The sequence below is a fragment of the Myotis nattereri genome (assembly GCF_964212035.1).
Source record: "Myotis nattereri genome assembly, chromosome: 21".
Lineage (NCBI taxonomy): Eukaryota > Metazoa > Chordata > Mammalia > Chiroptera > Vespertilionidae > Myotis > Myotis nattereri.
In genome coordinates, this window is record NC_138097.1 from 6,623,662 (window position 1) to 6,635,692 (window position 12,031).

The following is a 12,031-nucleotide window of genomic DNA, read 5'->3' on the forward strand; positions in this document are numbered from 1 at the left end:
GGAGAATGTGAAGGTCTTACCTACAGATGATACAAGGGCAAAAACTTCCTGCATCACATCGCAGTACAGAAGTCTCTGAGCCTCATCAAGGAGCCCCCACTCCTCCTGAGAGAAGGCAACGGCCACGTCCTCAAAGTTTCCATCCTGTCATAATGGGGGCAGTACAGCCGATGATCAGATTCACTCCTGAGATTGTAAGTCTGTCATACTCCGCACCCTCCACACCCATCTGCTCTTTCCACACTACACATCAGAGAAAATACCAGGTCTTCATCCCATGAAAGCCACTGTCTTCTTATTTTCCTGCTGATAGTTTTCTTCCAACAACAACTAAGACAGTTGAGCAGATAGAAGATACCTGAGCTCTGGACCTCCCATGTATGCCACACTGCCTCTGATAATACAGTGGGAGTCAAAAGCATAGGTTAGAGAGGGATGTTGGCCATAAAGAGAGTGTGAGTGATTTGATACTGATCTTCTCAGGAAATAGCCTTATAGTCCCTCCAATTGTTCCTCTAAGACACCAAAAACATGGCATCACAAATCACCCTCTTGACCCCAATCCCAGTGCACTGAGGCCATCACTTTTCACAATCTACTGCATATAGTTCCTTGAGCAACACTTCTCTCACACAGCTTCATTCCCAGAGGCACAACTTCAAAGGTAATTCAAATATATCTTGGCATGGTTAAATTTTTCCCTAATCACCATCTTTTCCAAAAATATAGGTCACCACCTCCATAATCTAGTTCTTAGTTCTCTCTTTCCCTTCTTCCTTACCCATGCTAGTAGAGATTTACAAGACTGGGTAACACTGATGAATGCTACCTCATTCCCATCAACCAGTGTGTCAATCCCAACAACAAAAGGCAGGTAGTTAGTTAAATGGCACCTAAGCTCTTAACCTAGAATGTAGCACCCTCACTCCTCTCTTTCCAGGAAATTACCCCAAAATTCACCTTTTTGTATCATCCATGCACCACCAGAAATGGATACTTTCTTCATTCACTCTTATGTCAATGTGAGGGTGTTGTGGCCATGAATTCACATTCCCTCTCCAAAACCTCTCTCAAACCTGCACTTCCACAACCCCAGCCCCCATACTCATCTCCTGGCCGTTTACTTATTACTCAACATGTGTGGTCCAGAGGACGGTTGCCAAATTGAATCAGAATCAAGTACTGCCCAGACTCTGATAGTCCTCACTCATAGAGGCAGACTTGAGTCATGCTAGGTAGGCCTCTCTCCATGACTGTTTTTTTTCCTTCATCCTCAACTATTAAGAATCAGATCTCAGATATCCATAGTCCACCTCCTGTTATGCTGCACTTGATGTCCTTTCACTAGTCACAGCCAACATCCCTCACTTAACTTTCACTCAAATCCCAGCCCCGAAGGCCCTCTGCACTGTTCCCAGTGAGTTGCACAGATGATGAGTAAAGCTCTTAGCTAATCCACAAGACTGACTGAAACTCTCAACAGCCAGGCCACACCAAGGGTCACAACAAAATCCTGGTGAGAGTTTAGAAAAGGTGGTATGTACCAGCCCTAGTTTCATCTATTTTGTAATTGTTTGAATTACTCTCTGGCCTCCAATTAATCTCAGTTCCACTCATCTTTTAAAGGTATTAGCTACTGCAAAACAATTATCTCTCCCCCACACTCTATATGACAACTTCTGTCCCTATGCTGTGTTGTGACACCCACCTCCAACAAACAGTCGCCCCCGCAAGAAAGAAATTCCTCAGGCCCTAACTGGTTTGGCTCAGTGTAAAGAGTGTCGACCTGCAGAATGAAGGGTCCCAGGTTCGATTCCAGTCAAGGGCATGTACCTTGGTACTCTCTATCTCTCTCCCTTCCTCTCTGTAAAAAATCAATGAAATATATTTAAAAAAATAAAAAAGCCAGTCTTCAGGCTCACACTGACCCTTCTGAGCTACTACTACCATTACCATCCTGACCATGATTCCCTATAATAAAGTGATCTACAGTACTAGCTGATGTGTCTCAGGTGATTGAGCATAGACCCATGCACTGGTGAGGTCACATGCCTGAGTTGTGGGATGGATCCACAGTAGCTATTGTGTAGGTGGCAACCAATCATTGTTTCTTGCTTATCCTTGCTTCTCTGTCCCTCTCCTCCTTCCTTTCTACATCTAATATCAATAAAAAAAAATACGTATTTTACAAAACATAACTGCAGGTTCCTGATTCTGCTTATTCTTCACTTCAACCCTTTGCAAATTCTGGAACCTATGTCTGGAGGATGTCACACTCATTACACTGGTTGCCAAAAATAAGGTCCACATCATGAAGCCCTACTCCTAGCCTCTGGAGTCTGGGCTTAGGGTCTCTTCAAAGTCCCCAGGTCCAAGGGCTACAAGAGCGGCTGACAGTCCCAGGACTCTACTCTCTCAGAGGCCACAAGGGAGCGAGGCCCTGAAATAAGCTCCACAAACCCGTACACCTAATTTATTCTGCCTTTGCAGGCATTCATGGAAAGAAAATGGTCTGTTGACAGCCTGGCACCCACCACGCTCTATGGGCTCAGGCTTCTCAGTACCCTTGCCTAGCCCAGAGGCCAGGTTCCCTTCAAACACCTGTGTTATCTCAGGGCTCAGTCCATCCACAGTGCTCACTCTTGCCAGTTACCTTATCATTTACAGGACTTCCCCTTCCTGTCCACAGCTGCTGTCCCCTGTCTTTTAGTCTGTCCTTCCTCTAAGCAATGTTAGGAAAAGTTAGAATCCTCCCTCAGAAAATGTGTCTCTTTTTATCACAAGCATCTATGGCCCCAGCGTTCTGAGAGTGAAAGTAAAACTCCTCCTGCAAAACCTCACCTCATCTCTTTGTTGGCTTTACCCACAACAGGCCCGGGTTCCTGAATCCTCCCTGCTCAGTTGCACCATCACCTCCTTATGAAAGGAAAGAACAGGACTGATAGCTGTGTCCTTAACTTAACCCCTCTTCCAAGAAAAAGCCGCAGAATGTATCAGTTACTCAGCCTGCCCTTATCTCACCCAATGGGAGAGCGGGGGAAACTAGCCCAAGGCCAAAAGTATGCTAGCCACCCTCCGTCTTTGTGTAACCAGACCCTAGCTGCACCCTGCCCTTGTGTCACTAGCCCCCGGCCCTCACTCAACCAACCAGAATCAGTCAAATCAGTGGTCGGAGTGTGCCCCCAACCCCCGACCCTAAGCCCTATAAATTCTTTGTTCTTCCAAGACTCTGGGCTCTCCTGCATCCAGTAATGGAGGCAGAGAGACCAAGCTAGCTTGAATAAAAGACTCTATGCTTTTGCATCGGACTCGGCACTCCCTGATGGTTCTGTGGGGGGGTCTTGAAATCTGGGCATAACATTTGGGGGCTCGTGCGGGACCCCCAAGACTCATGAGGGACCCCGATCCAGAGAGTCTGACGGACCGTGGTAAGTGTGAGTTGTATATTCTGTCCTGTGTGAGCTCACTTCTGAAATCTGTAGGGCCCGAACAGTCTAGGTGGACGCACTGGAGGACCTCGGGCGGGAGGAGTCGGGGAATGCCCTGATCCTCCATCTGGAGGGGCGTGAAAACCCCTCACGAGGGGAGTGGGTTCCCCTCAAACCTCTGGGACGAGGCGGGTCGCTCCCGCTGGTTGGAACAAGGCCATCGTCCAGTTTCCAGTTTTTCTTCCGCGGGGTCGGAAGGCTGTTCTTGGGTGTCTTTGTTTGTTTGGTGTCTGTGTTCTTTTGTCTAATTTTGTGTACTCACTGGACAGACGTTATGGGACAGACTCAAACTACTCCTTTAAGCATTATGGTCATTTTGAAGTCAAGGGCTGGGCCAAACCTGCTTGCCAGCCTCAGGTGTGGTTTTCCAGAACCACTGGGAACTTGGGACCTTGAAGCTTACTGAATTCAAATGATAAAAAACTTATGTATTGCATTTTTGAAGTTTATTCTTAAAAATGTTATTGATTAAGAAATGCTGAATATTTGACTTGCCAGCTAAAAGTTTAAGTTTCAGATTGAATTGGGAAAAACTGTGTGTTGTGGTAGCTAAATGCCTTTGCTGAATGAATGTCTGGTGAAAGTGTGTGAGTGTGAAGGGAGGGGGCCTGCCCTCTCCTCTCCTTTGTGTGGCTCCACAACTTTGGTCAGGCTGGCATCTGAGTGAGGATCTGTGAAAAGAGGTCACCCCCTCCCTTGTCTGTCTCTCGTCACCGATCATCATGGGGGTCGGGACAAAGTTTGTTTGTGTGGGACTAGCCAATTTAGTACAGAGAAGGGGGACTGGAACTGGTCTGTGTAAAGCGAAAGCTACTTTATGCTGTCTGGCTATACACATAAGGAAAAACCCTGCTTTAAGGGGAAGACAGTAGAGAACTTTTAATTGCTTTACTCTGAGGTATAATTTTGCTGCATCAGGTTAAAATTTTAAAAATCTAGGATTAATTTAAAGGTATAAAGTTGCAACCCAAAGAAGTTTAACAAAGGCTGCCTAGGTTCCAAGATTGCTTAGTTCTGAGATTGCTTATAAAAAAAGCAAGAAAGAAGTCTTTTCAAGTTGACTATTTGCTTAGCAAATTAACAAAGTAGCAAATTTCAAAGAACTTGTTATTCATGGTTTTCTTATCTCTTTGGTGGACACAGCTCCACAGGGCAGAGAGATTTACTGCCTGTGACTGTATTTTGTTTAACTTGCTGTTTTCAATTGTTTATTAGAATCCTCATAGAGGACATAACCTGGTCTTTCCCTTCCTCCCTCATCGGGATTCTGAAAGTATCTGTAACTGGATTTCAGATGGTCTCCAGGCTTTCTGTCTGCAAGAAACTTCCCTATGCACCCGTTATCTTTCATGGCCGACTCTGTGAGGAAAAGCAATCGACCTGGGCTGAGACAAGGGGGGCGGGGGTGTTAGCAGACCGCTAGAAAAGCGGAGGAGGAACAAAGCTAAAGTCTGCAGCTGCCCTGGTGATTTAGAACTGTTTTACTAGGCAGACTCAGACCCTGAGAGCCAGGCCATCAACGCCACCATTGCCGCCCAGCTCCTGAACCCCCTGCTTGAGGCCATACCACTGCGAAAGGGCAGCGGCTTCTGGGATTTGCTGGGGGACGCTCTGGCCGGGCCCCTGGGAGACCCTAGGTGGAGCAGCTGGCTCACAGGAGGGGCTGATATCCCCTTCTAGTGCACTCCCTTGAAAGAGGCCTGGTTGCTGCTCTGCCACAAAGGGAACTGGTAGAAAGGCAAGAAAGCATGGCCCTAAGCGTTAACAAAAGGGCACTCTCCCTGGACGTGGGAGCCATCAGGACTTTGAAATTCTCCAAGAGAGGAGGAGTCTGACTCAGGACTGGCCAAAACCTCGTTGGGTTAGAAAAACCGGAGGCTGCATATTGAACTTATAGGCTGCAGTTTGCTGGGCAGGGGTCCAAGCCCAGTCATATAGGAGTTAAGCTACCTGTGTACAGCAAAACAACTTTTTCCTGTGCCAGAATACATTTTAAGAAAATTGAATGCATGATAGACCAGTAAGCTGGGACAAGTAAAATAGGGAAACTGAGAAGAAATCCTATCTTCCATAAACCAATGATGATTGGGAGTAAATGCTTTGCATTTGCCTCCCTAAACAAAGGTTAAATTGTTTATGTCAATCTGATTAATGTCATTTGTTGTCCACACCCAGGGACAAATGAAGTTAGAAAATAAGCCTTATTTTGATTAGTTTTTTTATTCAGGAGGAGCCAACCTGTTCCCTCCCTGCAACATGAATGATAAAATGTATGTTAAGGAATTTTAAAATTGCTCAAACCTCACTGCCTTGGGTCCAGTTCTGCGTATGTAAGAAGGGACAGAGTAAAGTTTAGTAGCAGGCCAGAAGAAGCTGGCAAGGCCATCCAAACCACCCAGCCGCTATTGGCCAGAGCCACCTGAGGCAGACCTCCTGGGACTGGCAACAGCTGACTCTGACTAGGACAGACTGGGCTTTTTCCAACTGGGCCCCCATGAGCCGATGGTCAAAATGAAAATCGGGGGCCAGACTGTGAACTTTATAATTGCTACAGCAGCAGAGCACTCAGTAGTTACTCAGAAGGTAGCTCCCCTCTCAGGACAGGAAGTCACCATTATTGGAGCTACAGGTACCACAGCTGCAGACTGTTCTGCCATCCCTGCCGATGTCAGTTAGGTGGCCATCAGATGGTTCATGAATTCCTATATTTACCAGTTGACCTGGTCCCTCTAATGGAAGCAGAAACCACTTTTGCCCCAGATGGCTCAGCACAGCCTTGCCTAGGTGAAGAGACCTCTCCAATGATCCTGTCCTTAGCAGTGCTGAGAGAGGAAGAATGGAGACTTTATATGCCCCAGCCAAAGGCCCCCATATCTGTTCTTGTCAGGCCCCCATCAGGGGACTTGGGCAGTGTCCTGTTATCTGCCAAAATTCCCAAAACTGTAAAAGTACTTTTTCACTGTAAAGGTGTAAATGTGGATGTTTATTTAATGTTTATATGTCTACTTAAGTATAAATATTTATTCATGTAAATATGGAAGTCTATAAAAAAAAATATTCAATTTAAGGCTGAATGCTCTGACCGATAGTAAAATGCCCCAAGTGGCCGCTGGGTTTTTCCCCAAAGGGTGTTTGCTCCCTATCAGAGGTGGAATCCGCCCACCCAACAAAATTTCTGTCTGTTTACTAGAGACTTTGATTTGCTCTGATATTTCTGTGTTGGGTTGATATTTTGGAATTCTGGGGTAGATTTGAAAATATTTGTAGATACAGGAGGAACTAATCCTGCCAACACCTTGATCCCCAACTTCTAGCCTCCAGACCTGTGGGAAAATAAAATTCTATTGTTTAAGCCACCCAGTCTGTGGGATTCTGTTATGGCAGCCTTAGGGAACAAATGCAGTCTACATAAAGACACACTCAGAAACACTTATTTAAAGATAAGTCCTAACCCTGAATGAGAATGTCCAGGTATTAGGGCCCCAACTGTAAGTATAAAAAACAAACAAACAAAATGGAAAGAGTGCTGGTGATATATCTGATATCACCAAAGTCAGAAATTTACTTGCTTTTCCAAGATGTCCATTGTCACAAGTCATTTGCCCTGTTCATATCTCACTAGGTGTCCTTCTGAAAAAGGCAGAAAAATAGGGCACTTCTTGCTTCAGAGAGGTGTTTTGAAATTTAATTACTAAATGCTTGTTAAAGCTCTCCATGAAGCCTTTTGATGAAACAAACTCTCTTTAATTACCAAGTATTGTTTAATATGGAGGTGCATCCTGGAGGCACTGCAGGCTCCAGCAAGGCCTAGCTCATTTTTATGCAAATTAAGTACCTTAATCTACCTGGCAAATTACTGAGCCAGCAGCAAGCTTTACAGGCAGGGGCTCTGTGGGTGTCCTTGCTACTTCCTTCCAAGTCCTCTCCACTTTTTCACCTCAGTCAGTTTAGTGTGCTCCCATCAGAAAATCCACTAGAGTAATTTCACATTAATGACCTTCTTGACACTTTGTGTTATTCCTGTGGGATAATCCTGTGCTGACTTACACACTGGTGTGCCTGAAGTCATTGGCTTTATCACTGTTGTACTCACTGTAATGTTCTTGAAGTAGAGCCCTGCAAGACTGTGCATGGAAGGGTGGCTGCAAACAAAAAAAAAAAAAAAGAAAATATTTGTAGATAAATAGAGCCCCCAGTTAGTTTCCTGGTGTATTCTGGAGCAGCCTTTCAGTCTTGACAAAGCTAATGGGACCAGTAACATCTAAGAAGACACCAGTTCTAAGAGCCACCGGACAAACTGCCTTTTTCCTTGGACATCAAAGAGGGCTGTGGACCTCAGAAAGAACACACTAACTCATTCGTTTCTAGTCATGCCAGAATGCCTGTTCCACTTACTTGGACGTGATCTCTTACAGAAATTACAAGCCACACATAAGCTTGTTCAAGATGCCCTGCCAGTGCCACCTCGGAGTTGGTACATCCTTTCCAGCCTGGGGACCCAGTGTGAGTAAAGAAGTTCACGACCCCAGGACTCACCCCAACTTGAAAAGGACTATACCTGCAGAAAACTGTATAATAGACGCAGATGATGCCTGCATCTTCATAGACATGGCTTCAGAAAGACAAGGACGATTTTACCTTATATAGAAAGGTCAAAGAGTGGACTTTAGTCACCTCCCTAAAATGTTTGTATAGCCCTGCCATATCTCAAGTTTAGTAGTGGAGGATTTGGCTGCCTGAAGCGGCCATGATGCCAATATTATGTTTCATTGTATTGATATGTTATATTAACCTTTGATTCTCTTGCAGGTTTGAATGTATATTGGCTCTCCTGGAAGGGGACTGTGTGGGGTGAATCCCAAGAGTAGAGGGTGTCTGGCTGCCAAGAGGGCAGGTGCCCAACTGGGCAAAGAAGAATACCCATCAGGTTTTGTTTGGTCTCTATTGAGAACCAGCTAACAGTTGGCAGCTTGTATACTGTCTTGCAGGCCTGCGTGACCATGCCCATGTCAGGGGTAGTACAAACCTCAAGTGTAGAAAACTAGGAAAGGCCTGTTTGGAATAGAAGGTTTGAGGCATGGTTATGCATTTTTGAAGGACATGGAGAGAATGTTTAAAGGCTGGTTTGAAAGTATAAAATTTATAAAGGTTGTGTACATGATAGAAAGGAAAAGAGAAATATTAAAAGGAAATTAATCAAATAGTACAGGCCAGTAAGCCAGAGAGAGTAAATAATTTACATTCTGCCTCCCTAAACAGAGGGCAAATAGTTATGCCAAAGTACTTAGGGGGGACTGATAAAAGAAATCTAACAGTTACTGTTTTGTTATAACTGAAAAATCCATGAAAAAGGACTGGCAAGGAAAATCAGAAAATCTTAGAGCAGATCAGTATGTTTTTCTCCTTATATAATTCCTCTGAAATCTGGCAATGCTTAATAAGTCATGGCAATACATTTCTTTGCATGAAATCAATAAGACCAGTTTTCAATAAGTCATGGCAATACATTTATTTCTTTGCATGAAATCAATAAGACCGGTTTTAACCAGAAACTTTGACTGGAGTATCATGTTTTAAAGAAACCTGTCTAAGCTCTGAAAACTTGAAGCCAATAAGAGTGCCACAGGAAAAGCCTGGTATCCTGCTTGGGAGCCCTGAAGATGGCTGGCGCTGGAGCGTCAGGCCCATGCCCTACCATCACTAGCGGTTGGACAGAGTAAAAGGGGAACAATAAGGATGCCTCTGCATCCCTGCAGAACCCCCACACACTCTGGACCGCAACGAGTAGGAGGGCTACTGAGATGGGCCTTAAAGCCTAGAGCGTGGGCTCAGATGGAGTTGCTACAGGTGAGGGATTCACCTAACTCAGCAGATACTGCAGGCGGGCCTGATGGCAGCTGGATGGCTTGGCTTCCTGGCCCTACGGGGCACATTAAGATTCAATCATGATGAGAAACCAAGATGGCGGCATAGGTTAACTCTGGAGTTTGCTGCCTTGAACAACCACTTCAAAAATACAACTAAAAGACAGAACGGACATCATCCAGAACCACAGGAAGGCTGGCTGAGTGGAAGTTCTACAACTAGGAGGAAAGAGAATAGCATACCGACTCAGAGGAGGCGCAGTGCTGAAGTGAAATACTAAGGTGCGGAGTGCATGCAGAGAGGGCTGGCGGCTGAGGGTGCGGTTGTTGTTTTCAATTGGGAGGGAGTTTCAGACTCTGAGCTCCAGATCCGGGCGAGTCTCTAGGGACCCAGACTCAAACGGGAGAAGCGGGACTGTCTGGCTTCGGTCAGAGCGAGTGCAGCTTTCTCTCCGAGGTGTGCAGCAGTTTCTGGGACTCTGAGAGGCAGAGCCCCTGGGGACAGAACTGAGAGCAGCCATAACTGCTTGCTCTGCCCGCCCTGTAGATCCCCTGGGAACCGCCCCGCCCAAGCCCTGCACAGAGGCATTTGCCGGATAGCCTTAGACAAACACTAGATTAGCACCGCCCTAGAGATCCAGCACAGAAGTTCTCCCACTGCAGACACAGCTGACTCTCATAGCCAGTTAGCCTGGAGGTCAAATCACCCCCAGTATTGCCGACAACAATCAAGGCTTAACTACAACAAGACTGCACACAAAGACCACAAGGGGTTGCACCAAGAAAGCATAAAAAATAAGGAGAGAGCCGATACCGGTTTGGCTCAGTGTACAGAGCGTCAGCCTGCGGACTGAAGGGTCCCAGGTCGATTCCGGTCAAGGGCATGTACCTGGGTTGTGGGCACATCCCCAGTGGGGGGTGTGCAGGAGGCAGCTGATAGATGTTTCTCTCTCATCGATGTTTCTAACTCTCTATCTCTATCCCTTTCCCTCTGTAAAAAATCAATAAAATATACTTTTTTAAAAAATGCGGAGACAAAGAAACATGACAGAAATGGAGGATATAGAGCTAAAAACCGCACTTTTAAGGTCTTTCAATAATTTTCTAAAAACTGCTGATAAATGTAGTGAGACCCTCAAGAAATCTAATGAGACCCCCGATGTTGTGATAAAGAACAAACTAGAAATTAAGCACACACTGACTGAAATAAAGAATATTATACAGAATCCCAACAGCAGACCAGAGGAGCGCAAGAATCAAGGCAAAGATTTGAAATGCAAAGAAGCCAAAAACACCCAACCGGAAAAGCAAAATGAAAAAAGAATCTGAAAATACGAAGATATTGTAAGGAGCCTCTGGGACAGCTTCAAGCATACCAACATCAGAATTATTGGGGTGCCAGAAGAAGAGAGAGAGCAAGATATTGAAAACCTATTTGAAGAAATAATGACAGAAAACTTTCCCCACCTGGTGAAAGAAATAGACTTACAGGTCCAGGAAGCGCAGAGAACCCCAAACAAAAGGAATCCAAAGAGGACCACACCAACAGACATCATAATTAAAATGGCAAGAGCAAAAGACAAAGAGAGAATCTTAAAAGCAGCAAGAGAAAGAAACTCAGTTACCTACAAGGGCATACCCATACGACTGTCAGCTGATTTCTCCACAGAAACTCTGGAGGCCAGAAGGGAGTGGCAAGAAATATTCAGTGATGAATACCAAGAACCTACAACCAAGATTACTTTATCCAGCAAAGTTATCATTCAGAATTGAAGGTCAGATAAAGAGCTTCATAGATAAGGAAAAGCTAAAGGAGTTCATCACCATCAAACCAGTATTATATGAAATGCTGAAAGGTATCCTTTAAGAAGAAGAAGAAGAAAAAGGCAAATATACAAATTATGAACAACAAACATGCATCTATCAACAAGTGAATCTAAGAATCAAGTGAATAAATAATCTGATGTACAGAATGAACTGTTGATTATAATAGAATCAGGGACATAGAAAGGGAATGGACTGACTATTCTTGGGGGAGGATGGGGGGTGGGAGATGGGGGAAAAGACTGGACAAAAATCGTGCACGTATGGATAAGGACAGTGGGTGGGGAGTGAGGGCGGAGGGTGGGGCGGGAACTGGGAGGAGGGGAGTTATGGGGGGAAAAAAGAGGAACAAATGTAATAATCTGAACAATAAAGATTTAATATAAATAAATAAATAAATAAATAAATAAAAAGATTCAATCATGAAATTCCAGCAAAGATAGTCAGTTACCATTCTTTTTTTTTTTTTTAAATGTATTTTATTGATTTTTTACAGAGAGGAAGGGAGAGAGACAGAGAGTTAGAAACATCGATGAGAGAGAAACATCGATCAGCTGCCTCCTGCACATCTCCCACTGGGGATGTGTCCGCAACCCAGGTACATGCCCTTGACCGGAATCGAACCTGGGACCCTTCAGTCCGCAGGCCGGTGCTCTATCCACTGAGCCAAACCGGTTTCGGCACCATTCTTGTTCTGTTTATGCAAACAATCATGCCAAATTGAATACAGTAAAAAAATTGGTATTTTAATGAACGGACAGGTAATTTTAAGGAGAAAAATCCTATTTCAATAGAGGTTGTTAAAACTGAAATGTTTTCTTTCCCTTCCACCGGACCATTTGTTATAGTTTGTCT